Source organism: Diplotaxodon limnothrissa, linkage group LG18 (assembly GCF_057381915.1).
Source record: "Diplotaxodon limnothrissa isolate DT_005_m linkage group LG18, D_limnothrissa_male_GT1.1, whole genome shotgun sequence".
NCBI classification, from domain to species: Eukaryota; Metazoa; Chordata; class Actinopteri; order Cichliformes; family Cichlidae; genus Diplotaxodon; species Diplotaxodon limnothrissa.
In genome coordinates, this window is record NC_140613.1 from 15,332,779 (window position 1) to 15,358,476 (window position 25,698).

A 25,698-nucleotide genomic window follows, 5' to 3' on the forward strand; every position below is an offset into this window, starting at 1 on the left:
AGCCAAACTGAATTGTGACAGAGAACAAGATCCTGGAATTAGCATCAGCTTATGTCAAATTTAAATGGTAGAAGCTCCAAAAAATGCAGCACATTTTCACTCATAAATGCTTATTACAATATGTTGTTTATCCTCATCAAAATGCAAAATTTTCAAGATACTGGTGGATTTGTGCATTTTTTTCTTTTTTTCTGCGGCAACAAGTTTGTATTAATAAGCAGAGGAGCTTAGAAATCCTGCAGATTCAGCTACCCCTTCTCATTTACATTTAAATGATGTTGTGTGATAGCCGTTTCTTTGTACATCCTACAATGTGCATCCATCTGTTTGACACATTTGATTATTTCAGGGATTTACTGTCCAGGGATTGTTTCAGTTTTTAATTGATATGCAGAGACTAAATAGACTATTATTTGCCGATGCAGATAACCAAATCAACAATATATCTCATACATTGTATTATTGACAGCATAAATGATCAGAGGCAGCAATTAGAAACGTTTTCTACTTTCAGGCATTTAAAATCTGGGTAATGATAAGTAAGCACCTTGATAAGGATACAACGTGAAAGCAGACACAGTACTGATAATCAAACAACTGTTAAAGTTAGGATCAGTGTTACATAGTTCATTTTCACGACACACATGCAGCATACATGCAAAAACTCACGCTAGTGAGTGGTATGCACAACACGGTCAAAATGGGTGTTTGAAAACTTTACACCAACATAGTGTGTTAGCTTAAAGAGAAAGAGTGAAAATCTGCCATAGTGAGAGTTTTCAGAAATACATTACACTGTCAATGGGTATTAACGGGTATCTAGAAATCATTTACCTTAATAAAAGCCAACTATCACACACAGCTGTTTTTTTTGTTTTTGATTAGGTTTCACAGCAAATTAATAAACTCAGGTGAAAGACGTCTAGAAGTAGCTCTAACCAAGAAATATAACTCAGTTCATAGTGATGTTATAGCTATAATAGTTTAACAGCCATAAGAAAATACACTTTGTCAGGTCTCTGGTTTCGTGTATCATGCCACAATAAAAAATAACCTTGTCCTTAACAGGTCTTGAAATGAGGTAAATACAACCTTAGATGAATGACAAAAAATGACAACACCATTACATTATTCATCAAAAAATTAACCAAAAATGCAGAAGCGTTGTGTGAAAAATTGTGTCATGCAGCATTATATTCTGGTTTCATAGGGGAAAGTGTCTTGTCTCTATTCTAGAGTCAAGTGTGAGGATGTTTGTCTGACAGCTAAAGCTCGTCTTAAACTGGATCATACAACAGGAAAATGATCCCACAGAGAAAAGAATCAAGGTACTTCAATGGCCCAATCACACTTCACACCTCAACATAATGAACATGTGGTGGGAGCTGAGAGCTGTGCATAAACAAATCCCCGCAAACTTCAATGAGCTGCGGCAACAATGTAGAGAGAAGAGCCAAAATTCCTCCAACAACAAAGTGAGAGACTAAAACTGTAACACACTCTGCTTGTGTATATTGGCTTCAGATGTTCAGTTAATAATAACAGTCTAAGATGTCATGTGTTGTTGTTCATCTCAGGTTGGATTTACTTATTTTGAAACCTGTTGAATACTACAGTTTACTGTATTTTTTTTTAAATCACATCTTATTCTGATATACAGTATAAAACCTGACAGTGGGTGTACTTTCTTTTTTTACCATGTCACTTCCTGAGCAGACTTCATCTTCAAGAATCGAATCGTCCTCTCCTGTCTTCTCTTTCTTACATTTTTCTCCATTTCTAAAAGTAAAATGATCTCACATCCACATTTTTTTCTTCCATGGAAGATACAGAGTTGTTACCCTTAGCTAGCAGAAACACTGTGTGCCATACGCCATTCAGTGTTGTTCCCGCCCACTTTAGCCCCTGAGAACACTCTCTGGTCCAAGGTGACAGTATTGGTAGTCCCCGTCAAATACAGCTTTTTTAATATGCTGCACATGTCATTTAAAAGCAAGAAAATGATGCATTTTGCACTCTCTGTAAATGTAATCAGTCCTTTACTGGTGCTGAAATGTGAACAAAAGCCTAATGTTTACTTCTGTGTGGACAGGCATCCTATATACTTCACCGTCCTTCACTGATGACCTCTAAACGAAACAGCAAGAAGAAGAAGAAGCTTTATACATCTGTAGGCTGCTACAAAGTCAAAGAACACACAGCCACAGGTGTACTGTCAAAAAAAAGTGTGTTTTAACAACGCAAAACATAAAGCGCAGTAAAAATAAACTATTTTAAGAAATAAGCAGAATCCTACTCATAAACACTCCTTAAATGGTAAACGGCCTGTATTTGTATAGCGCTTTTACTAGTCCCCCTAGGGACCCCAAAGCACTTTACAGTCCAGTCATCCACACACACATCCACACACTGGTACAAATGCACACAAGCTACAGTTGTAGCCACAGCCACCCTGGGGCAGACTGACAGAAGTGAGGCTGCCATATCGCACCATCGGCCCTTCTGGCCAACACCAGTAGGCGGTAGGTGAAGTGCCTTGCCCAAGGACACAACGACCGAGACTGTCCGAGCCGGGGCTCGAACCAGCAACCTTCCGACTACAAGGCGAACTCCCAACTCGCCCCTTAACTCAACACAGCTCTAATAAAATGAGAGCTAAGTCAACCAGTATCAAGCAGAGAAAATGTACAAATGTACAAATGCAAAGGGGAAAAAACACCAGCACAATAATGAAATGACTCATTACAAGCATGCCATGCCATCGCAGCAGATGGTTCACTTGTTTGGCCTCTGTATTTCAGCCATCTCCACCCTCATTCTCCTCATTTATCAAACCAACAGTGGCTGCAGCAGACAGGTCAGAGTGTGTTCAAACAAATGAACCAAGTTAACTGAACTCAACAAACTCCAGTGATTGCACGTTCACGTATACACAGTGATGGTGTTAGAAGGTGTGAAACCTTAAATCTGTATGTGTCATTTGAATGACAACAAATTGTTATTTCAATTGTGTGGTTGTGAATATGACAGTCACAGCATGTCTTATGTCTTTGTTCCCCATCCCTGAAGGAGCTGAAGAGAGAAGAGAAACCTATTTAGATCAAACTTAGATCTAAACATCATTTTTCTATCAGAAACCTGTAGGATGAAGCAGGATTTTTGTCGTATCCAGGTAAGTGTTAACGCTGGGTTAGCGTTAACACTTACAGCAGCCCAGAGGTTGTTACAGAAGCTCTATAGTGATTGATAACATATAATGTCTTTAATTTCATTGTTTTATATGCATTTATATATAACTGGAAGACAGGATGCCTGCAGGTCTTATGTCAAATTTGCATGCACACTAAGCCTGGGATTATTGTATGTTTTTAAAAGATCTCAAAGATCCATTAAAGATCACACAGGCTGCAGCTGAAAGAACAAAAACTAAAACAGTTTTTAAACATAAATTAACTTAACTCTGAAGGTGTGACCCAGGTCGGGGCCTTTCTGTGTGGAGCATGATGACACGGGTCAGCATGTCTCCCCACACAGTTCAAAGACATGCAGTTAGTGGGGTTAGGTTAAATGGTGATTTTAAATTGTCCATAGATGTGATTGTGAGTGTCAATGGTTGTCTGTCTTTCCAAGTTTACCCTTTAACAGACTGGTGACCTGTTCAGGGTCTTGCTCAATGTCATCTGGGATAGACTCCATGAAAACGGATTTGGATTAGTGGAAGAAAATGGTTGGATCCTGGTTTAGTGTTAGAACTGTGATATTATTTGCAATAAGCCTGTTAACTGAGCCAGTTTGCATTTTGCTGCCTTTCTTTCCTGGCTTCAAATAGGATAAACTTTCTTAATATAGTAGCATTTGTTACTGTGTGAAGTACCAATACTTCAAACAGTTATTAGATTGTACTATTTCATTACTTTGGTGTTTTAAGAGGTTAGTAATCAAAGCTACACCAGTAACTGCTGTGCTCTGCTTGACAAAATTGCTGTTTTTGTTTCTTTTTGGTCTTAGCAAAAGCACTGGAGTTGCTGGATAGGGCTATTTGATGTTAAGGTGAAGCAGTTGAACACACCACACACCTACAGTGATATTGATTTTTTTTTAGACAGGCCTTTTCTATGTCTTCACTTCCATTGTGGTTGTCCCATCTGCTAATCGATACTGGGGGCGTTCTGACCACCATTTACTGTGGGTAATACACCGATGAGGCAAACCAAACTGCTCTAGTTAGACGGGTAGGTGCCTGTCAGCAAAACTCAAAACACGCTACAGCTTTCTCTTTTTTCGAGCAGAGCCCACACAATACTGCACCCGCAGTTTATTTACTAATACTTTAATAACTGAAAGCCCCAGCTCATGTTTGGCTTTCCCAAGGTAAATTCAAATTTTTGAGCTGGAGTTCACATATTAAAGGGCATTGTGTGTCATTCCCATTTAAACGTGATATTGAATGCATGCTAATGAAGAATTCCAGTCATTTACAGGAGGTGTCTGTGTGAGCCACAGTCGTCTTAATAATGTGCTCATCAGCAGCAGACCATGAACCAAGAAATTGTGTTGTGTATGCAGAAGACCCCCATGAGCCAGGAGTCAAAGAAAGTCTTAGAAGAAATGATTAATATCTTTCTATTTGAATTAAAGATTAAAATTGAAAATACCAGTAAAGTAGGCAGTCCACACTATCTCCCCACTAAACCCCATCATACTCTGGCCTGAAGAGTGAATCTTAAGTTCTTTAGCATGAATATTCCAAAATATATGCATGACTGTTTTCTCAGGTGTCAGCTTATTGTCATGGTCCCCTTACCTCCTTACCTCCTCACAGCAGCCTCATCTCTTTCCTGTGCGTCTGTGTGGACTGCGGCCACCACCTGGAACTGTGACCTCATCACACACCTGCCTCTCATCTCGCCATCCCTCCTGCAGCATTGAAAGACCCGCTCTTCCTCTTCATATAAATACAGGCCATTTACCATTTACCATTTCACCCTCGCCAGATTGTTGAAGCGGTAACGCCACGCTGTTAGGAAATGTTCCCTGTCCTTTGTACTAGAGTACTTAACATTGGTCTCGTCTCCCCTTCTAGGAAAATCTCCCAGTGTGTGCGAGTGTCACTGCCAAAAGCTTGGATCATTCCTCTGTCTGCTCCTATGAAAGTTTAACTCACTATTGGACCCCGGTCTGTTTGAGTTTCCCCTCACGTGACCTTTGTAAGAAGAAGGAGACTCAGTTTTGCAAAATAAATCCACTCACCTGCCTGCCCACTCTTCAGGAAATCAGTCGACTCAAGGACAGAACTCTTGCTAATTTATCTGCTAGTTTCAAAGTTATTCTGGCAGCAACTAACAGCAAGACTTTGTTTGCAGGATTTCTTCTTATTCTGTCATCAGTCCTTTTGTAAATAGAATATGTTAAACTGCTGTGGTTGGCTCTGTGTGGGTCTATATGTGTTAACATATAATAGGTCAGTTAATGTTTTATGTGATAAATTCCATAAATATACAAGAGCAGAAACAAAATAGTAAGAATAGGAAATTGCTTTAAAATTCAGAGTTTCTCATATTCCCAAAATTAAGCGATGTTCATATTAGTTTACTTTATATCTTTAGTATGAATATTTTTACTGTATTAATGCCGTGATTTGATCAAATTTATGCAAAATGTCTTTTAAAAAAGACAAAACAAAAAACCAAGAGAAGCAAAGTGATGTCCGCTGTGAAAAAGTGGAGTGTTCCACTTGAGGTTTCAGAGAGCTACAGCTCAGTTACACAGCTCTGAAATGTGGATGTGAATATGGACATGGAACTGAATATAAATGTGCGCAGCATACAGTATGCAGTATGTGCCTTTGTGGAGAGCTCTGGCTTGTGTCATTGACAAACTAATGATCCATTCCCAGTAAAACTCAGCTTCTTGTCAGCGGGAGGTACTGACTTGATCTGACTTTATAGTTGAGAGAACACAACAATGAGAATCACGATGTATTGATGCATTCTATAGTCCGGTTGGAGGAAAGTGTTTCAAAAAAGTAAGCGAAATATGTGTGAAAATAGCGCTTAGTTATATGTGTGAAAACTCTGCTGAAAAATAAAGTTGCAGCTTCAGATTAATCTGGAAAATAACAATTAGGTGTTGATTTGCTGATATAGCGTTGAGGAGTCTGTTATGGCTACTTATCACACTTATTTGTAATTTGGTCTTTTCTAAATTCCAAAGTGGCTTCATAAAAAAGTGATTGGGTTGTGGAAAGGGACTGTTTTTATGACTGCAAAAAGCAAAACACCCCCTCAGCAAATCTTTTTAATACTTCAAACTGAATAGATTAAAAATTATTTTTATTTAGCTCAGTCTAAAATACAGGGCATTCCACAATTTAAAAAGAAAAAAAAAATCAAAATGAGATAATGATCAATATCTCTGAACAAATGAAAAGCAGAACAAATGAGAAATCTTCTCCTGCTTTCCCAAAGGTAACTGTTTAATACAGATACTATCTAATAATCATAGTAAAAACCCTTGGCAGCTCTGTTATTCACCTCTGATTCATTCCTTGTAAACTCGTGTTTACATAAAGGGTGATCCATCCCCGTCCAACCCCAAGCAGCACGTCACACAATTAATGCTTTGTGACAGTGATTTATTTACAATGAGTGAATTTAAACAAAGGAAGGGAGCGAATTATAACTTCGGGGTGAACCCAAGGCCAAAACAACAAACAACAAGTAGCCTATCTCAGGAGTAAATACAACTTACCTAGTCAAAAGAACTAAACCAAACGACAATTACTTTCCTCCCTACCTAACAAAAACAGGAGAAAACTAATCAAACAAAAAGACGGTCCACCCCTATATGCTCCTACATTAAACCGACATAGTGAAACAGTGAACACACGGTCTGCCGGTTGGGTTGGGCCGAGGATGAATGACCTGGCAGTCCCTGGCGGTGTCTTCTTATGCACTGCCTCCCGGTCGTTAGCCAATCGGTACGATCCATCCACCCTGGATGCACCAATCATGGAGGAGCACCACTCAAATTTACCTATTATAATTACGACAACAGTCAAATCAAATCAAATCAAATCAAATCACTTTTATTGTCACATCACATGTGCAGGCACACTGGCACAGCACATGCGAGTGAAATTCTTGTGTGCGAGCCCCACAAGCAACAGAGATGTGCAAACACAACAACACAAACGAGCAAAATACAAGAATGGCCAACCTGAAACTAATAAATATATGTACAATATATAATAGTGTATGCATTTCTGGATGTGTATACTAAATATTTTCCTACGTGTGTGTGTGTGTGTGTGTGTGTGTGTGTATACACATTTTTACAAATTAAATAGTAAAAAAAAAAAAAAAAAAAAAAAAAAAATAATAATAATAATAATAAAATATATAAAATATACAGAGTTTAATATGTGCAAAACAAGTGGCATTTATATACAGTGTGGAGTGCATAATGTTGAAGTTCCAGTAGTGGAGGTGAGGTGTCTATGACGTGTTCAGCAGTCTGATGGCCTGGTGGAAGAAGCTGTCTCTCAGTCTGCTGGTACGGGACCGGATGCTGCAGAACCTCCTTCCTGATGGAAGCAGTCTGAACAGTTTATGGCTGGGGTGACTGGAGTCCTTGATGATCCTCCCCGCTTTCCTCAGGCAGCGCTTCCTGTAGATGTCTTGGAGGGAGGGAAGCTCACCTCCAATTCCAATTCTCAGTCGTAACACTTGACACGTTTTTTTTTACCTTTTGGTGTAATGGTGTTTTAGGTGGGTCTTTGAGGCTTCAGCCTATCACTTCTCCGTCGCTAATGGAAACGGAAATGCATTTATAGATTACTAAAGTGTCCTGTAATGTGATTTAAAGTTAACTGCACTTTTCGTTTTAGTGGCCAACTTTATCCTTGTGCTTGCTCAAAAGTACAACTTTGCAGTTATTTTTTTGGGGGGAACTTTTCGCCTTTATGTGACAGGACAGTGCAGGAAGTAGACAGGACAGTGTACAGAGAGAGTGAGGTGGAATGATGTGCAGGGAATTGCCTGGGGTGGTGTTGAATCCAGAGCAAGGATTCTAGCCTTTGATATACAGTATTGGTGAGCCGCTGCTGATCCAAGCATAGCAGTTATTAATAATAATTATTTCTTTCAGTCATTATTAAGGTTTTTTTTTTTCAAAAGATCAATCTCAAAGTTATTATCTCTATTATTTACATACAAAATCTAACAATCAAATAATATTTAACCACTTTCCTCTTGAGTGACTTCAGCAGCAGTCAGTAATATTAACCCAGTGATAAAGTATAAGACTTACAGGAGCAATTTTCTGAATCAAGAGAGAGTTTTGCTGATAATTCTCTGCACAACATCACTTGTAGTGAGGCGCTTTTGAGAAGCTGTGACGCTTCTTACTGATTCTGTACACGTCCAGAATATTGATTGATTGGTAATTTATTTCAACATGTGAACAATATACAAGTACATTTAGAAAAGAAATAAGAGAGAAAAAAAATACTATACAAATTACATACAAAAAAAAACATTCTGATTAATTTACATGTTGAAAGGGAGTGGGAAGAAGTATACACTTATTTAATCCCACCCCTTTGCCATAAATTATCAGTGAATATTTAGTCAGCTTCCTTACTGATATAATTTGTAATAAAAATAGCGAACAGATTTCTGATATACTTTATACTATAATATCACATCATGAATTTTTTGTTTGTTTGTTTTTAAATAGAGACATTCACTTAATTTAAATATTTTCCTTTTCTTTATAGATCGAGAAGATCATATTTTTATAACTCTTTTTGAACAGTTTTATGTTTGGACATTGCTTTAATTCCATATTCAGTTTGTTCCATAGTTTCACTCCATGAACAGAAACACAAAAGCCTTTTCTTGTAGTACGTACCTTCATTGTTTTGAAGTTACAAAAACCCCTTAAATTATAACTTCCTTCTTTCAAAAAAAACATACTCTGAATATTACCTGGCAGTTCTTTATTTTTTGCTTTGAATAGAATTTGTGCTGTTTGGAATTTCACTATATCGTCAATTTTCAATATTTCAGACTGCAAAAATAGTGAGTTTGTATGTTCCCCATAACCTGCATTGTGGATGATTCGAATTGCTTTTTTTTGAAGAGTAAAAAGTGAATGTAATGTGGTTTTATAGTTATTGCCCCAGACCTCTGCACAATAGCTTAAGTATGGTGAAACCAGTGAACAGTAGAGAATATGAAGTGATGTTCTGTCGAATACCTGTTTTGCCTTGTTTAGTACTGCAATGCTTCGTGATACTTTGGAATGAATATATCTTACGTGAGCTCTCCAGTTAAGTTTTTCATCTATTATTACCCCCAGAAATTTATTTTCACTGACTCTTTCAATATCAACACCATTTATTTGAATCTTTGCATTTGTATTTAAACTACTATTTCCAAATAACATCAGTTTAGATTTATTCAAATTTAATGATAATTTGTTTTTATCAAGCCAGAACTTCACTTTACTTATTTCATTAGTCATATCCTCCAATAAATTCTGCAGATCATCACCAGAGCAAAAAATGTTTGTATCGTCAGCAAAGAGAACCATTTTTAATACTTTGGACACTTTACAGATGTCGTTAATGTACAAGTTGAAGAATTTTGGACCCAAAACTGACCCTTGGGGTACACCACAAGCAATGTCCATACATAAGGAGCAACCACCATTTATTTTCACAAACTGCTTTCTGTCACTTAAATAACTCCGGACCCAATCTAAAACTACCCCTCTGACACCATAACGTTCCAGTTTTCTTATTAATATATCATGATCTATAGTGTCAAATGCCTTTGTCAAGTCTATGAATAACCCAGCCACATATTGCTTTTTGTCTATGGAATTTGTGATGTATTCTATTGACTCTAATAGTGCCGATGATGTTGATCTGCTTGATCTGAATCCGTACTGACTCTCAGTGAGTAGTTTATGTTTATCTATAAATTTTTCCAGTCTGTTTTTAAACAGTTTTTCAAGAACTTTTGAGAATTGAGGTAGTAAAGAGACAGGCCTGTAGTTTGTGAAATGGTGTTTGTTTCCAGATTTGTATAGAGGTATAACTTTTGCTATTTTCATTCTGTCTGGAAATCGACCAGTTTGAAATGATAAATTACAGATGTATGTAAATGGTTTTATAATAGCCTCAATGACTCTTTTAACCACTATCATATCAATATCATTACAATCCAAAGATTTGTGATTTTTACATTTTTTGACAATTTCAAGAACTTCATTTTCATCAACGGCTGTGAGAAACATAGAATATGGATTTCTGTCAATCAGTGTATCGGGTTTTTCCTGTGCTTTCCCAGGATCAGTGATTGTTCTTGCTAAATTTGGTCCAGCAGTTACAAAGAATTCATTGAGACTATTTGCCACAACATCCATATTGTATTCTTCATGGTCATTACAAATGAAATACTTGGGATAGTTCTTTTGTCCAGTCCCACATTTTATAACACTGTTCAGGATTTCCCATAATCTTTTATTATTATTTCTATTTATATCTAATTGCTTCTTATAGTATTCCTTTTTACTAAATCTAAGTATATTAGTTAACCTATTTTTATATCTTTTGTATCTGATTTCAGCATCTTTAGTTCTCGTTCTTAAGAACTCTCTGTATAGAGCATTTTTCTTTGTACATGCATTTTGCAGACCTTTTGTTATCCATGGACAGTCCATATATTTCTGTTTCCTACTATATTGCTTTATTGGACAGTTGGTATTGTACAGTAATGTAAATATTCTAAGGAATTTATTATAAGCACTATTAACGTCCTGTAACGTATAATGCAGCTTTTATGTGTTTGCTTTATGTTTGTGAAAAGGGACCTCGTTGCAAGAGTTTTCCATAAGACAGCGCTTGTCCCCAGACTTCTGTGAGGAATTTATGCTGTAAGAGCTAAAGGCAAATAAGAATATTCGATGCACATAGTCTGTTTAATTAGAATATGTTTGTGTGGCTTTTTTAAAGGTAAACATCGACTCAATGCCTTGAGGCGTGTGCTGGGATATATTCTGTGTACCGGGATATATTCAACACCTTATTATAAAAATGCTGCCTTTATGTAGCTTTATTTGCTTTTGTCCGAATGCCAATAATAAAACATTTTTATTGTAAAATATCACAATGTGATAACTGCAGCAATGAATAATAAAGACTGATGATTAAAAAAATGTCTGTTCTAAGTCTGTCACACACCTTTAGGGATTAACGAATTCAGTACTATATGTCCTGTTTGCATTCTGTTCACAGAGCTGCCCTTTCTGACAGGACTCTGACATCTCCAGGGAAAGTAAAGCCTGAAGGCAGGGCGTTTTTGTTGCTGGGGTAGCTACAGCACATTCAGAAACCACACAGAGCAGATGGCAATGGATCACAATCCAATATACTGCATATGAAGGTCTCTGTGAGTTTAATTCCACAGGCTTCCATGCATGATGTTTTTATTATTATTTTTAAAACCTCGACGGATATGTCAGAAACACTTTTTCATCCGAAGACGGAGCAGGGCGTGATTTCTTCTCTGTGACATTAGTGTTTTCCTGTATGAAATATGCACTCAAAAACCTTTGCATCTTTGGATATAAGATGGAAATAAATAATAATATTAAAAAAAACAAAAAGCTGCTGAGATCACAAGTCTTAAACGACTGAGGAGCTTCAGTGAGGAGCGATCCCACACTGAACCGCACCGCAGATTAAATCTCAGCTGAGACGTGAAGGCAGCTTTGTTAACAGGAGGGTTGTGACAGCTTCTTTGAAACCAGCAATTTAAAAATGATGTTTGAGTGATGTGTCAGATAAACAAGCACGGACACGGACACGGACACACACACACACACACACACACACACACACACGGCAGTAAAACAGAGAGTAGCGAATGGCACAAGTACAGATTCACACCTGAGCCTAAATAAAAAGCATGCAAACAAAATGAGGTAAGTGACATAAAAAAGGTATTTATAGGGCTCAGACTTACAACGCTGGACCGCACTCTTTATGAATGCAGAAGACGCTGACTGTCTCAAAGGAAGAGATTTGCATGAAATATGATTTGGCAAGGGGACTGGCTACAAAAAAAAAATGAAGACAGAAACTCACAAGAGGAAGGGTTATTAAAGTCACTCATCTGTGTCTTTCCATAGCAAGGACTGCTTTGCTGCAATAGTAATGTTTAAAATCTCATTTAAACAACCTTTAATGTCATCCATCTGCCGGTCGATGAGGGAATGGAGCCTAACCTTTAATATAATATTATATAACAAAGATGATACATTTGGGATATTGGGTTTATGAGTTTTAAGATTAAACAGAATAAAAGGACGATGAAATCACCATGATTTGTAAATAAAGTAGCGCAGCCGCTGTTGGCAAAGGAAAAAAGGTATATGTCACAGTCAGTTGGAGGTTTATTTGTTACTATTTTACTTAAAGGAGTATGACAGCTGTCATGTCACAATTCAAGAATAAGAGGTGTTAATCACAGATAGAATGAGGAATCCCTACTGAATATTGAATCCCTAAAGTTCAGGGTTTTCGCTATTGTCATTGCTTTTACATACCCTGGATAATCCTCATTTCTGAGTCTTAATAAGGCTTATAATTTACAAAACTTGATATCTTAGTCAGTCTGACCTGAATCTAGATCCTGAGCCCACAAAGTCATTTGTAAATTAATTGTAAAGTATTGAGTCCACAAAGAAAGGCTGTTTTCCTATAGCCTTTACTGTTAGTGTTAAGTGTTGTTGCAGCTAGAGGAGTCATCATCTGATGGACATGAAAAATACAACAGGTGTAAATCACCTCTGTGTTGACTTGTCACTAAGTACGTGTTTGCATGCTATTGTAGCACTTATGTGGAGTTACATAAAGTACCAATGGATAATTACTAAAGTAATAAGCAATTTGGGCTAGTGTCAGAAGACTGAGAACGACTCTTAGAGCTCTGGTACACGAATGGCAGAGAAACCAGACAAACACAGTTATGTGGCTTTAAAAGTACTTTAGTGATGTTAAGCCTTGTAAAAGAAATTTGTAAACAACACAGTATTACAACAGGTTTTAACAGAATGTCAAGTATAAAAATTTCCCCCAAAGTAGCAAAAAAAAATAGAATTAAATAAAATTGTGCACAAGTAAAAGAATTTGTCTTTTTTAAGTCCAAATGGTACCGGTGGGGCCCATAGAATTCATCTGACAAGGAGTGTGTGTGTGATTGTCTGTCCTACCGTACTACTTGTACAGTAGAGGACTGTAGTCCATCAATGTGCAAATGAGTGTGCGTGTATATGTATATCGCCTCCTAGGATCTTGGGTTGGCTCGCCATCCAGTGAACACTGGAACACTCTGGGTTCTGGAATCGCTGACCTGGTCTTTGGATTCGTCCCATATAAAAACCTGACCTATAAACAATGGCCAAATATATGTCACGTGCCCTTTAAGGATAACTCTCACAAATTAAACTAAAGTAGTGTCACAGTGCAGTAACTACTATTCAGATCAGCTATCATCAATTCAATCATCATCAGTTCAGTCATGTTGTACAACATTAAAATATCAAGTTTCAAAGGTCAAAGTATCAATATCCAAAATTTCACAGTATCAAGGTTCAATTATTTGTAACCTGCAGTAACATTAAAGATTATCTACAAGGTTTTAAACATTCAGGAATTATAGTCACCATATAATTCACTTTCATTGTAAACATTAATTACATCGATCAAAATAACTCACTGTACATATATATCTAATCACAAATAAATAAGTATATTACCCCTTTTAAGAAATGGAATAATATGCAAATGCTTATCAGAAATTGAACAAAGTGCAAATAATCAATTTCAATAACACGTAAACACAAGGACTCAGTCCACAAATAGGAGTATTAAAATAGACGTGCTAAATCCCGCTTGTACCATAGGCCTACCAGTACAAGTGGAAATACACTAAAAATTACCTCCAAGTGTTCAATACTGAGTATTGTAAAACAACTGATTGACATCAAAATTTAAACAGGAAGCAGGATAAAGTCTGATTACAATTATCTCTCATAAAGTTATTTTTAGCTGCTTTAACCATTTACAGCTTTTCACATGTTAATGACTTAGTTAACGATCTAACTAGCATAACAACAGCATTTCAGAGACATCGAACAACTGTACCCACACTCCGCACATCACGTGTCTGATTAGCCACATTTAGCTTACCGCCGTCGAGTGGATGCTCAGCATTTACATGGAGCCACAGCTCAGTAAACCCTCCGGTTTCGCTCTGCCCTTGACAACAACAAGTGCAAATACATAATTTGTGAAAAATACCAGTTTAGATGGTATTTCTTTTAACTCGTTAGAGGTTAATTTCTCCAGCTTACCGATAACAAAAGTTTTAGTCCGTCTGCTCTGTTCGGCTGTAGAAGCAAGAGACTGAAAACTTGGGAGCTGGTACTAAGGAGGGACAAGAGCTGCCTAGAGCTTCACCGATTGGCTGACATGTGAGGAGTGGAGTAAAACAATAGGCTCTCATCAGAGCTCATCAACCCTCTGAGAAACTTAACCCTTGTTTGACCAAAGCATATCATATATAATCTGCATCCCTTCTATGTTTAAATAATTATTTTGATCTCATTTCACTTTCATTAACCGGGACAGTAAGAACAGAACAATGAACATTAAATGTTTTAATTTTTCTTCTCTTTCTGTTTGAGATGATTTTAGGAACTGGGTTACACCCTCCCCTCTTGAATTCATGCAAGTCCCTTTGCATGTCTACTGTGAACTGCATCATCTAAGAACAATAATTCAGCTTTAGAATTTAAAGAGTCAATGAAAGCTGTGGTTAAACCCTGAAATAATGATTTGACCACAGTGACAAGGGGATTTCCCAATTCAGCATAGTCTAGCCTTTTTGGTGGCTGGCGACTTCTTTCTGATCTTCGAACAGGAATTTCTTTGCTTGTTTGTTCATCTCTCTCTTTGTTTACTGTTTCCCTGTCAAATATCAAGTCCTCTCCTTCCTCATCACTCCCTAACATGTCCGAAAGAAGTAGGATTTGTTCATCCCTCATGTCAGGGCGATCCGTAGAAGGTAAGTCTCTTTCCTTTTCAGGTTCGTCATTTCCGGGTAAGTCTCTTTCCTTTTCAGGTTCGTCATTTCCGGGTAAGTCATTTCCGGCTAAGTCTTCCCCATACAAGGCTTCTCCATAACTCGCAATCTGATTGTCATAAGGTTGGTTATGGTCAGCATGACTGGCTGGAACAACATCGGAGATGGTGTCTGCACAAGCTGGAGCATTACCAGCCAACTTGTCTTGATCTGCAGTCACATCATCTTGACCAAGACTTGATTTATGGGTCAGCAGAAGATCTCGCTTGACAATGTACGCCGAGTCATTTGGCACTGATCTATCTGCAAACCAGTGGACTGAAACAATATCATCCTCGTCCGAGGGGTGATCTGCTCTTTCATTGTCTTTCTGAGTGGTCCGTCGCGTTCTGGGCCTTTTCTTGGGTTCTGGTTGTTCAGGTTTCACTTCCTTGGCTGCAGAGAGGAACCCACAAGGGAGTAAGAGGTCTCTGTGTAGGGTGCGTATGGGGCCATCCCCGCCCTCTGGTTTAACGGTGTAGACAGGGAGGTCTCCAGCTCGTTTCACCACCACATGGACGGTCTGCTCCCATTTATCGGCGAGTTTGTGTTTTCCTCGAATGCGTATGTTCCTGACCAGCACTAGGTCCCCGATTTCCAAGGTAGATGTGGTCACATGTTTGTCAAATCTGGTTTTGTTCCTTTCGGCTACCTTTGCAGCACTCCGTGTAGCTATTCTATAGCTCTCCTCAAGATGGGATTTGAGGTCTTTAACATATTGGGAGTGTGACTTGTTTTGTCGTTCTCTCACAGGTAAACCGAAAGCCAAATCGACAGGCAACCGTGGCTGACGCCCAAACATCAGCTCATACGGTGTGAATCCAGTTACCTCGTTCTTGGTACAGTTGTACGCATGAACTAAAGGCTTTACAAAATCCTTCCAATGTGACTTGTCTTTGTTCTCCAGAGTTCCAAGCATACTTAAGAGTGTTCGGTTAAAACGCTCCACCGGGTTGCCCCTGGGGTGGTATGGCGTAGTCCGAATCTTCTGTATCCCTGCTACTTCACACAGCCCCTTGATCAACTGAGACTCAAAATCAGGCCCTTGATCGCTGTGTAATTTTTCAGGAATGCCATAGTGTACTATGAAATGGTCCCACAGACACTTTGCGACAGTCCGAGCTTTTTGGTTCGATGTTGGGATAGCGACTGCATATTTAGTAAAATGATCTGTGATGACAAGAACATCTTTCACATTACTGCTGTCTGGTTCAATGGATAGGAAATCCATGCAGACTAGCTCGAGGGGTCTTGTCGTCATGATATTCACCAAAGGTGCAGCCTTCTCAGGTAACGTTTTCCTGCGCACACACCTGTGGCAGGTCTTTATCTTTTTCTCCACATCTGAGGACATTCTTGGCCAATAGAACCTGGCTCTGACCAGATCGAGTGTGCGCTCTATTCCCATATGACCCATATTGTCATGTAGGCTTGTCAACACAGACTCTCGCAGGTCTTCAGGTAAGACCAACTGGTAATGTTTATTACCGCCTTCTCTTCGTGTTCTGTAGAGAATGTCATTGCACAGCTCGAACCTGTTCAACTCTCTCAGCAACAGGACTACGTCTGGAAGTTCTTTCCTCAATGTGGGAGGGGGTTTCTCCCCACTCTCCATCTGGGTAATAACATGTCTGATGCACCGATCAGATCTCTGGCTGTCTCTGAGATCTGCCGGTGACAGGTGGGGAATGATGTGTAAGCCTCCCAATGTTTCTTCCTGCTCAAAGCTGTCAGGTATAGCATCTCCAGAAATGGCAAGACTTTCGACAAGGGTTATACCTGCATCATCACCCAAAGCTTCAGAGGTGGTTGAATGATAAACAAACTGTCTCTCACAGATAGCATGAACAACGTCCTGATCGACTGAGTCAATATTGTCTGGATCTGACAGATGTTGTTTTGCGAACTGGCATATCCGGTCTCTCTCTTTTTGAGATGTAAGGTCATCAGGTAGCCTGCCATGAGGACGACGCGAGAGTCCATCGGCATCTCCATTTTGTTTTCCAGAACGATACTGGAGTCTGAAATTGAAGGTAGAGAGGGACGCCAACCACCTGTAACTGGTTGCATCGAGTTTTGCTGAGGTGAGGATGTAGGTCAGAGGGTTTGAGTCTGTGACAACGGTGAACTGATTGCCATAGAGGTAGTCACTCAGCTTCTCTGTTACAGCCCACTTTAAAGCCAAAAACTCGAGCTTATGTGCTGGATAGCGGGACTCACTACTTGACAAACCTCTACTCGCATAGGCGATAACCCGCAGCTGTCCCTCCTGCTCCTGGTATAAGGCTGCTCCAAGGCCCGTAGTGCTCGCATCCGTATGAAGGATGTAAGGCAGCTTTGGGTCAGCAAAGGCCAGGACTGGAGGCGACGTTAGCTTGTCAATGATAGTCTCAAATGCTTTCTGGCATGCAGGGGTCCACCGTCCATAAAACGGCTCCTTTGGATCATGATACTGATTACTCCTCCCTTTTGATTTGCAATGCTTCCTCAGTGGTGGATAACCGGACGTTAGATCGTTCAGCGGTTTCACAATACTTGAGTAGCCTTTAACAAACCGTCTGTAATATCCACAGAACCCAAGGAAGGATCTCAGCTCCTTAAGGTTCTGAGGGACTGGCCAAGTTTTAAGTGTGGCTGTCTTTTCTGGGTCAGTTTCTACTCCGTATTGAGAAACAACATGCCCCAAGTACCGAACTGAGGACTGGAAGAACTTGCACTTCTCGGGGGACAGCTTTAAGCCATACTCCTTTAAGCGTTCCAGGACTTTCATGAGTCTGGCTTCATGCTCCTCAAGGGTTTTCGAGAAAACTATGAGATCATCCAGGAAAACAACAACTTCCTTCAGATTTATGTCTCCCATGCATCTCTCCATAAGCCTCTGAAAAGTACTTGGCGCGTTTGTCACTCCCTGTGGCATACGGTTGAACTCCCAGAAACCTAGTGGACAGACAAAGGCAGTCTTGGGCTTGTCACTCTCTGCAACTTCGATCTGATAATAGCCGGATTTAAGATCGAGTGTACTGAACCACTTGGAACCTGAGAGTGCGGTGAAGGTGTCATCCAGTCTTGGGAGGGCGTATGCATCTTTCACTGTTTGTAAGTTTAACTTACGGTAGTCAACACACAGACGTACCTGACCGTTCTTCTTCCTGACCACAACAATTGGCGAAGAGAATGGGGACTCGCTCTCGCGGATTACTCCAGTTGCGAGAAGCTCTTGCAAATGCTTTCGAACAGCCTCTATGTCGTGCGGGTGAATCGGTCGGGCTCTGTGTTTGAATGGTGTCTCATCTGATAGCTTAATGTGGTGTTTGACCTTGTCCGTCCTTCCAAAATCCAGATCAGTCTGGGCGAAGACCTCTGGCATACTGCTCAGCTTTTGAGTAATGCGGTCTTTCCAGTCAGAAGGGATGGGAGAGTCGGCAAAGTCAAATGTCACACTAGAGGTCCTGGATGGTTCACACTCTGATGGCTCACTCACAATTTGTTTGTGAGATAGGACAGTCTGTATTGCACTGAGTTCTGCAATCACACTCTTTGCTGGGATGGTAATGTCATGCTCTGACTCATTGGAAACTACTACAGGTAGCTTGCACAACTGGTTATTTGGCAAGTCAAGGAGACAGGTTTGCACCAAAAGCCCCCCAGGCAGGGAAGATACTGAAGGATATTCCAACAGGGCAGATCTCTCAGTGTAAAATTCCTTGATTGATACTGTCCCCTCAAGAACGACTGTTTTCCCAGCTGGGACGTTCACTTCATCCTTGCCACGCATCCTCACTAATCCAACGTTTTCATCTGAACCTTGCTTTTGCCGCAACTCCAGTACTTTGAGTACGGTTCTGTACCCATGAGGAATGGGATGGTAGCCCTCTGGGTTTGCCTCTCTGTACATTTCATACACTACATCAAGAGTGTTTGTTCCTATCAATACACAAGACTTCGTTAATGTCCCGGTGTCTGGGACTACTAGAGCTAGCGTTTTGACTTCTAGTTCAGCACCAAGAAAGTCTTTAGGAAAGGTGATTCCAATCTCAACATAACCCAGGTAAGGTACAAGCTGCCCATTGGCCCCTTCAACCTCCAGAAGGTCATGTAGTGGCTCTATCTGTTGCTCAGACAAATACTGGTCATAGTGGGACTTGGTGACAGTGGTCACTTGAGAACCTGTGTCAAGGAGACAACTGCACACCTTACCTTTGATCGTGACTTGACCTGTACTCTTTGTGCCTATGAGCCTCTTAGGTAGTCTGAAAGGTTGTTCTCCAACATGGGATTGCCTCAAAGTGGCCTGTGCTCTTGGTTTAGCTTGACTTCCAGATTTAGCGGGACGATGTTGACCTGCTTCAGTCCCAGTTTGCCCCACAACTGAGACTGCGTCTAAAAATCCTGGTCAGCAGATGGAGTGTTTTGCATCTCCCAAATGCGACGCTTCTCTCTCAATTGCTTCCTCTTATCAGCGACAAGAGTGGGGTCTGGGTCATTACTGCAACTTGCTGAGATGTGGCCATCCTGACCACACTTGAAGCAGTACCATGGTTTTGGCTGGGTGCTCTGCCGCAAGTTGGCAGGCTTCGCACTTGTGACCTTGATGCTAGGTGTTGCCATAGCCATCTCACGTAAATCACACTCGGCCTTGTCCTTAGGCTTCGAGCTTTTCTTCTGTTTCTTTGCCATCAAATTAGTAAGCTGACTCTGTAGGGATGCAACTTGCTTCCTCAGATCTGTCAACGGGTCAGAATCAGATTGAGTCACTGCCTGTAGCTCACTACAGGTGCAAGTCTTTTGACAGTGCGCCACAACCCGCTGCCGGGTTGAGCCAAGGTGTTTCTTCATCCGTGTAGCTTTAGCTGCCAGTCTATCTTCTTCTGTCCGGAGCATTAATAGAAGTTCTGAGAATGTTGGGGGTTGGCTTTTCTTGTTTTCAAGATTAAGATCTGAGAGCAAGGTGTGGTCCCAACATCCACGACAAAACTGCTTGAGAATGTGTTTATCGGCATCCCCAGCAGAGACTCCTCCCCTCTTCAGAGTAAGGTTCAATGCGCCCTGAAGACGGCAGAGGTACGCAGAGGCCTTTTCACCAGGATCCTGAAGAGTGTTCATGAATTGGGCGAAAAGCTCCTCTCCATCTTCCACTGTTCCAAAAGCTGCATCCAACAACTGAAGGTAAGTCTCAGGTGTAGCTTCTGGGCTCAGTCTGTTGACAATGTCAGCTGCAGGGGACAACAAGCTCTCAAAGATCTTTCTAGATTTTTGAAGTTCAGACATGGCAGGGTCTTTCCTGAGAAGTTCGACATGTGAACGCCATGTGTCATAATCTGTCTCACCGCTGGGTCTGGGGATCCTGCCAGAGAATGACCGGAGTCTCATTGGAGAATATGAATGTGCAATCAAGTCATCTTTCTTCACGATGTGTTCCACAATGACTTTCTGAATTTCAGGTGGGTTGAAACTGTTTGCCGCACTAAATGGGCTCTTTTTGAAATCAACAGGTAGGTGTGGCTCCGCACCACCTTGAATCAATCCTACCTGGGGTGGATCTTCAGAAAACTGCTGGCGTGCAATCTCAGAAGTTTCAAGAGAGGGGTGAAGCTGGTTCTCCCTGTCTGGATCATCAACTTGCATGGAGGAGAGCATACATTCATCATCGGTCTCTGAACTCCCAATGATTTCACTGATCTCTGTCATCATCGACTTCAGTACCTCTTCAAAACTTTTGCCACTCAGTTTTGCCACCTGCTTTATTTCATCTAAGTAGGACTTAGTAGCACTGCCACCCACCTTGGCAGTGTAAACGCTGGAGAGAGCTCTTACATGGTATTTTACACCGGGCTTCCCTTCAACTTCATATGTGTATGGCAAAAGATCAGTTAAGGCATCAATGGCGTTACCACTTCGGTACTCGACGATCAGGTTTTTGAAAAATTCTGAGTTTGGATCTACAACTGGGACGGCTCTAAAGGTACCATACTGCTTCAAAAAGTCAAGAACCCCTTCATCATCCGATGAATTGAGTGTACCACTAACAATTACTGCATTGGGGACTTTGATACCTGAGCTCAATACAAAATCCATCTTGTGGCAATAGCAAAAGATGTTTCAATGACAATACACACTTTAAGGAGGTTTCACTGCTGATATTCATGCACCAAAGAGCTCCTGGCTGGCTCGCCACTTTTGTAGCACTTATGTGGAGTTACATAAAGTACCAATGGATAATTACTAAAGTAATAAGCAATTTGGGCTAGTGTCAGAAGACTGAGAACGACTCTTAGAGCTCTGGTACACGAATGGCAGAGAAACCAGACAAACACAGTTATGTGGCTTTAAAAGTACTTTAGTGATGTTAAGCCTTGTAAAAGAAATTTGTAAACAACACAGTATTACAACAGGTTTTAACAGAATGTCAAGTATAAAAATTTCCCCCAAAGTAGCAAAAAAAAATAGAATTAAATAAAATTGTGCACAAGTAAAAGAATTTGTCTTTTTTAAGTCCAAATGGTACCGGTGGGGCCCATAGAATTCATCTGACAAGGAGTGTGTGTGTGATTGTCTGTCCTACCGTACTACTTGTACAGTAGAGGACTGTAGTCCATCAATGTGCAAATGAGTGTGCGTGTATATGTATATCGCCTCCTAGGATCTTGGGTTGGCTCGCCATCCAGTGAACACTGGAACACTCTGGGTTCTGGAATCGCTGACCTGGTCTTTGGATTCGTCCCATATAAAAACCTGACCTATAAACAATGGCCAAATATATGTCACGTGCCCTTTAAGGATAACTCTCACAAATTAAACTAAAGTAGTGTCACAGTGCAGTAACTACTATCATCAATTCAATCATCATCAGTTCAGTCATGTTGTACAACATTAAAATATCAAGTTTCAAAGGTCAAAGTATCAATATCCAAAATTTCACAGTATCAAGGTTCAATTATTTGTAACCTGCAGTAACATTAAAGATTATCTACAAGGTTTTAAACATTCAGGAATTATAGTCACCATATAATTCACTTTCATTGTAAACATTAATTACATCGATCAAAATAACTCACTGTACATATATATCTAATCACAAATAAATAAGTATATTACCCCTTTTAAGAAATGGAATAATATGCAAATGCTTATCAGAAATTGAACAAAGTGCAAATAATCAATTTCAATAACACGTAAACACAAGGACTCAGTCCACAAATAGGAGTATTAAAATAGACGTGCTTAATCCCGCTTGTACCATAGGCCTACCAGTACAAGTGGAAATACACTAAAAATTACCTCCAAGTGTTCAATACTGAGTATTGTAAAACAACTGATTGACATCAAAATTTAAACAGGAAGCAGGATAAAGTCTGATTACAATTATCTCTCATAAAGTTATTTTTAGCTGCTTTAACCATTTACAGCTTTTCACATGTTAATGACTTAGTTAACGATCTAACTAGCATAACAACAGCATTTCAGAGACATCGAACAACTGTACCCACACTCCGCACATCACGTGTCTGATTAGCCACATTTAGCTTACCGCCGTCGAGTGGATGCTCAGCATTTACATGGAGCCACAGCTCAGTAAACCCTCCGGTTTCGCTCTGCCCTTGACAACAACAAGTGCAAATACATAATTTGTGAAAAATACCAGTTTAGATGGTATTTCTTTTAACTCGTTAGAGGTTAATTTCTCCAGCTTACCGATAACAAAAGTTTTAGTCCGTCTGCTCTGTTCGGCTGTAGAAGCAAGAGACTGAAAACTTGGGAGCTGGTACTAAGGAGGGACAAGAGCTGCCTAGAGCTTCACCGATTGGCTGACATGTGAGGAGTGGAGTAAAACAATAGGCTCTCATCAGAGCTCATCAACCCTCTGAGAAACTTAACCCTTGTTTGACCAAAGCATATCATATATAATCTGCATCCCTTCTATGTTTAAATAATTATTTTGATCTCATTTCACTTTCATTAACCGGGACAGTAAGAACAGAACAATGAACATTAAATGTTTTAATTTTTCTTCTCTTTCTGTTTGAGATGATTTTAGGAACTGGGTTACACTATGTTGATCTTTTAGTCTCCGTCATGCACGCAGAGGGACTGATCGTCAACCTCCTGGCAATCACAGGTTGCCGGGGAAAACTGGCTGTTCCCCAACAGGTTGGTGAGTGGATCCTGGAAGTTGCTGGCTCTCCCTATGTGAAATCAAAAGTCCTGCACCTAAAATGTCCTTGTGATTGATTTGATTGCTAACAGATTGCATCTTTGATAGTTTGGGATATTCCATATGCAAACTGAGGGAGGCTGTGGGAATATGCCAAAGCATTTGCTAGAAGGCTTCAGGTCCAGCTCCCAATAGCTTCCATTAATGTCAGTAACATTCTCCAAAAATTGCCAACTGTTTGGCCAATATACATTTTTCCCTTGCAAACAATGGTTGTTATGGGGTTTTTAAGCAGTTGCTAAACAGTCTTTAAGCCCGTGTGACTCATACAGTCTATAGCAACATAACCACGTGATCACTTTTTGATGAAGGTGCCCAGCAAAAGAGATGACACTGCACTTACTTGGCTCATCACCAAGTTTGAAGTGAAGTGAGAAAAGCAAAGAGCGCGCACGCACGCACGCACGCACGCACACACGCACACACACACACACACACACACACACACACAGAGACTTATTGATATATTACAGAGATTAAACATCACTACAGAGGATCTGGAATAAAGGAGACAGGATATTGGATTGAAACATATAGTCTGATTCCCCCTGAGGGTGCTAGGGGTAACTTGATTGAAGGCTCTGTCTGCATGCTTAGTGTACTGCCTGGTAATACCACTTCGTACTCTGAACACTGATTAATCAAAGGTCCAAAAAAGAAAGGAATTAAGAACAACAAAATCAGGAGGGAAAGGATTTTACTGCATTGCACACAAACAGGCATATACACATCAGTTTGGGTTTCACAGTCCCAGTAATGAAAGAAACTGAGAAGATGTGGACTCTTAAACTCTGATCTAAAGGCTTTTCTGTATTTTCTTCCACTTATTCAGCCTCTCAAATAGCCAGGATGGCTTCTATTAGAAATCCTCTTTAGACTGTCTCAGAATCCTTGCCCTGGTGCTTTCAATTTTGAGAGAGGTGCAAAGAGAAACCTCCCGAATAATGACATCTGGTCAAAGGTTTAGGGATTGCAGAATTGCTTTGCCTGTCATATGACAGTTGTGCCAAAAGTACCACCTCTATTATCCAGAATGCAGATGGCGACGACCTCAGCTTGAGTCAATCAGTTCTTAATTAAAGTGCTGCAGTAAATCCAGTTTATGTTGCAGAGTCTGGGTGCTGGTGCTGGCAGGCACTTGGACTGCATATGATTAGTTAAATAATTTGATATATATCAATTTCTGGGCTAAACATCTTGGAGTCTATATTCTAGTGATTACTATCATAATTACTAGAATTCATATTCCAGATTGGCTGCACCAAATTGCTCCTCCAATTAGTCAGAAAGGAACATCTGTGTACTTAACATAGATTTAAAAAATCTAATTTGATTATTATAAACAGCCAGAATGACGCTTAAATATTTTTTCATTAAGTATGTCAAATGAAATATAAAAACCAAGCAGGCAAAGTCAGTGCCCAGCTCGTGTCCATATTATAAACCAAGCAGGAACTCCAGGTCTAATGACCACCTGAGGTTGGCCTCAAGTGGTCATTGTGCCGAATCTCCAAAATTCACCACATGAAAATACTCAGTTTTACAGCAGAACTAAACATTATTTCCTTATTCATGACAAGCATAAGGGTAATACATACACCCATTTATAACCCACCAGTTTAAATATTATGAGGGCTTAAATTTATGACCTTAATAATACTGTTTGGCCTTATTCTGAGTTTCAACTGATTAGTTTCTTCAGTAAGTACGTGCAATATTGATTTAACAATGTTTTTTTCCCCAGTGTGTGAATGAGCTGAAACATGAAGCCAATGCAGACATGCCAAAAACTGCCGTTGCTCTAGTGTTTGTTTTATTTAGTAAGTGACAGTTTTTGTGTTGAAGCAGTGGTGGAATAATGAAAAGTTGAACTGAAAAATGTTCTGTATCATTCCTTATTTACATAGTGTTGTCTTTACTTTCACAGCATCACGAGCACTGAGTGACAGTTTTTGATTTGTTATTTGCATTGTAGACTGTTTCAAAATGCAGTGCTTTAAATCATATCACACACACACCTTTCCAAGTAATCTAGCTTAGAACTTTACCCTCTCCTCCAAACATGGCAACTTAATGCTAAATTTGAAGCATTACAACTCAGATTTTAAAACAACTTGGGTAGCGTGATGGTGTTGTTAGCACTGTAGCAACACAGCAAGAAAATCTTGAGTTTGAATCCATCATCTGCCCCGGGCATTTGTGTGGGTAGACTGCATATTCTTTGTGGGTTCTCTCTGGGTTACTCTGGCTTCCTCCCACAATCCAAACACATGTAGTTAATTAGGTTAG

At 39.9% G+C, this 25,698-nt stretch overlaps 2 long non-coding RNA genes across 2 annotated transcripts; both read right to left on the minus strand.

The window, feature by feature from the left end:
- Positions 1-12,970: 12,970 nt before the first annotated feature.
- LOC146613311 (uncharacterized) lies at positions 12,971-14,607 on the minus strand. Its single transcript, XR_014907061.1, has 3 exons — positions 14,428-14,607; positions 14,264-14,332; positions 12,971-13,459 (listed from the first exon to the last, which is right to left on the minus strand). It is a non-coding gene; the product is annotated as an uncharacterized LOC146613311 (long non-coding RNA).
- A 6,835-nt stretch (positions 14,608-21,442) lies between these two features.
- On the minus strand, positions 21,443-23,069 carry LOC146613312 (uncharacterized). Its single transcript, XR_014907071.1, has 3 exons — positions 22,890-23,069; positions 22,726-22,794; positions 21,443-21,934 (listed from the first exon to the last, which is right to left on the minus strand). It is a non-coding gene; the product is annotated as an uncharacterized LOC146613312 (long non-coding RNA).
- Positions 23,070-25,698: the final 2,629 nt, after the last annotated feature.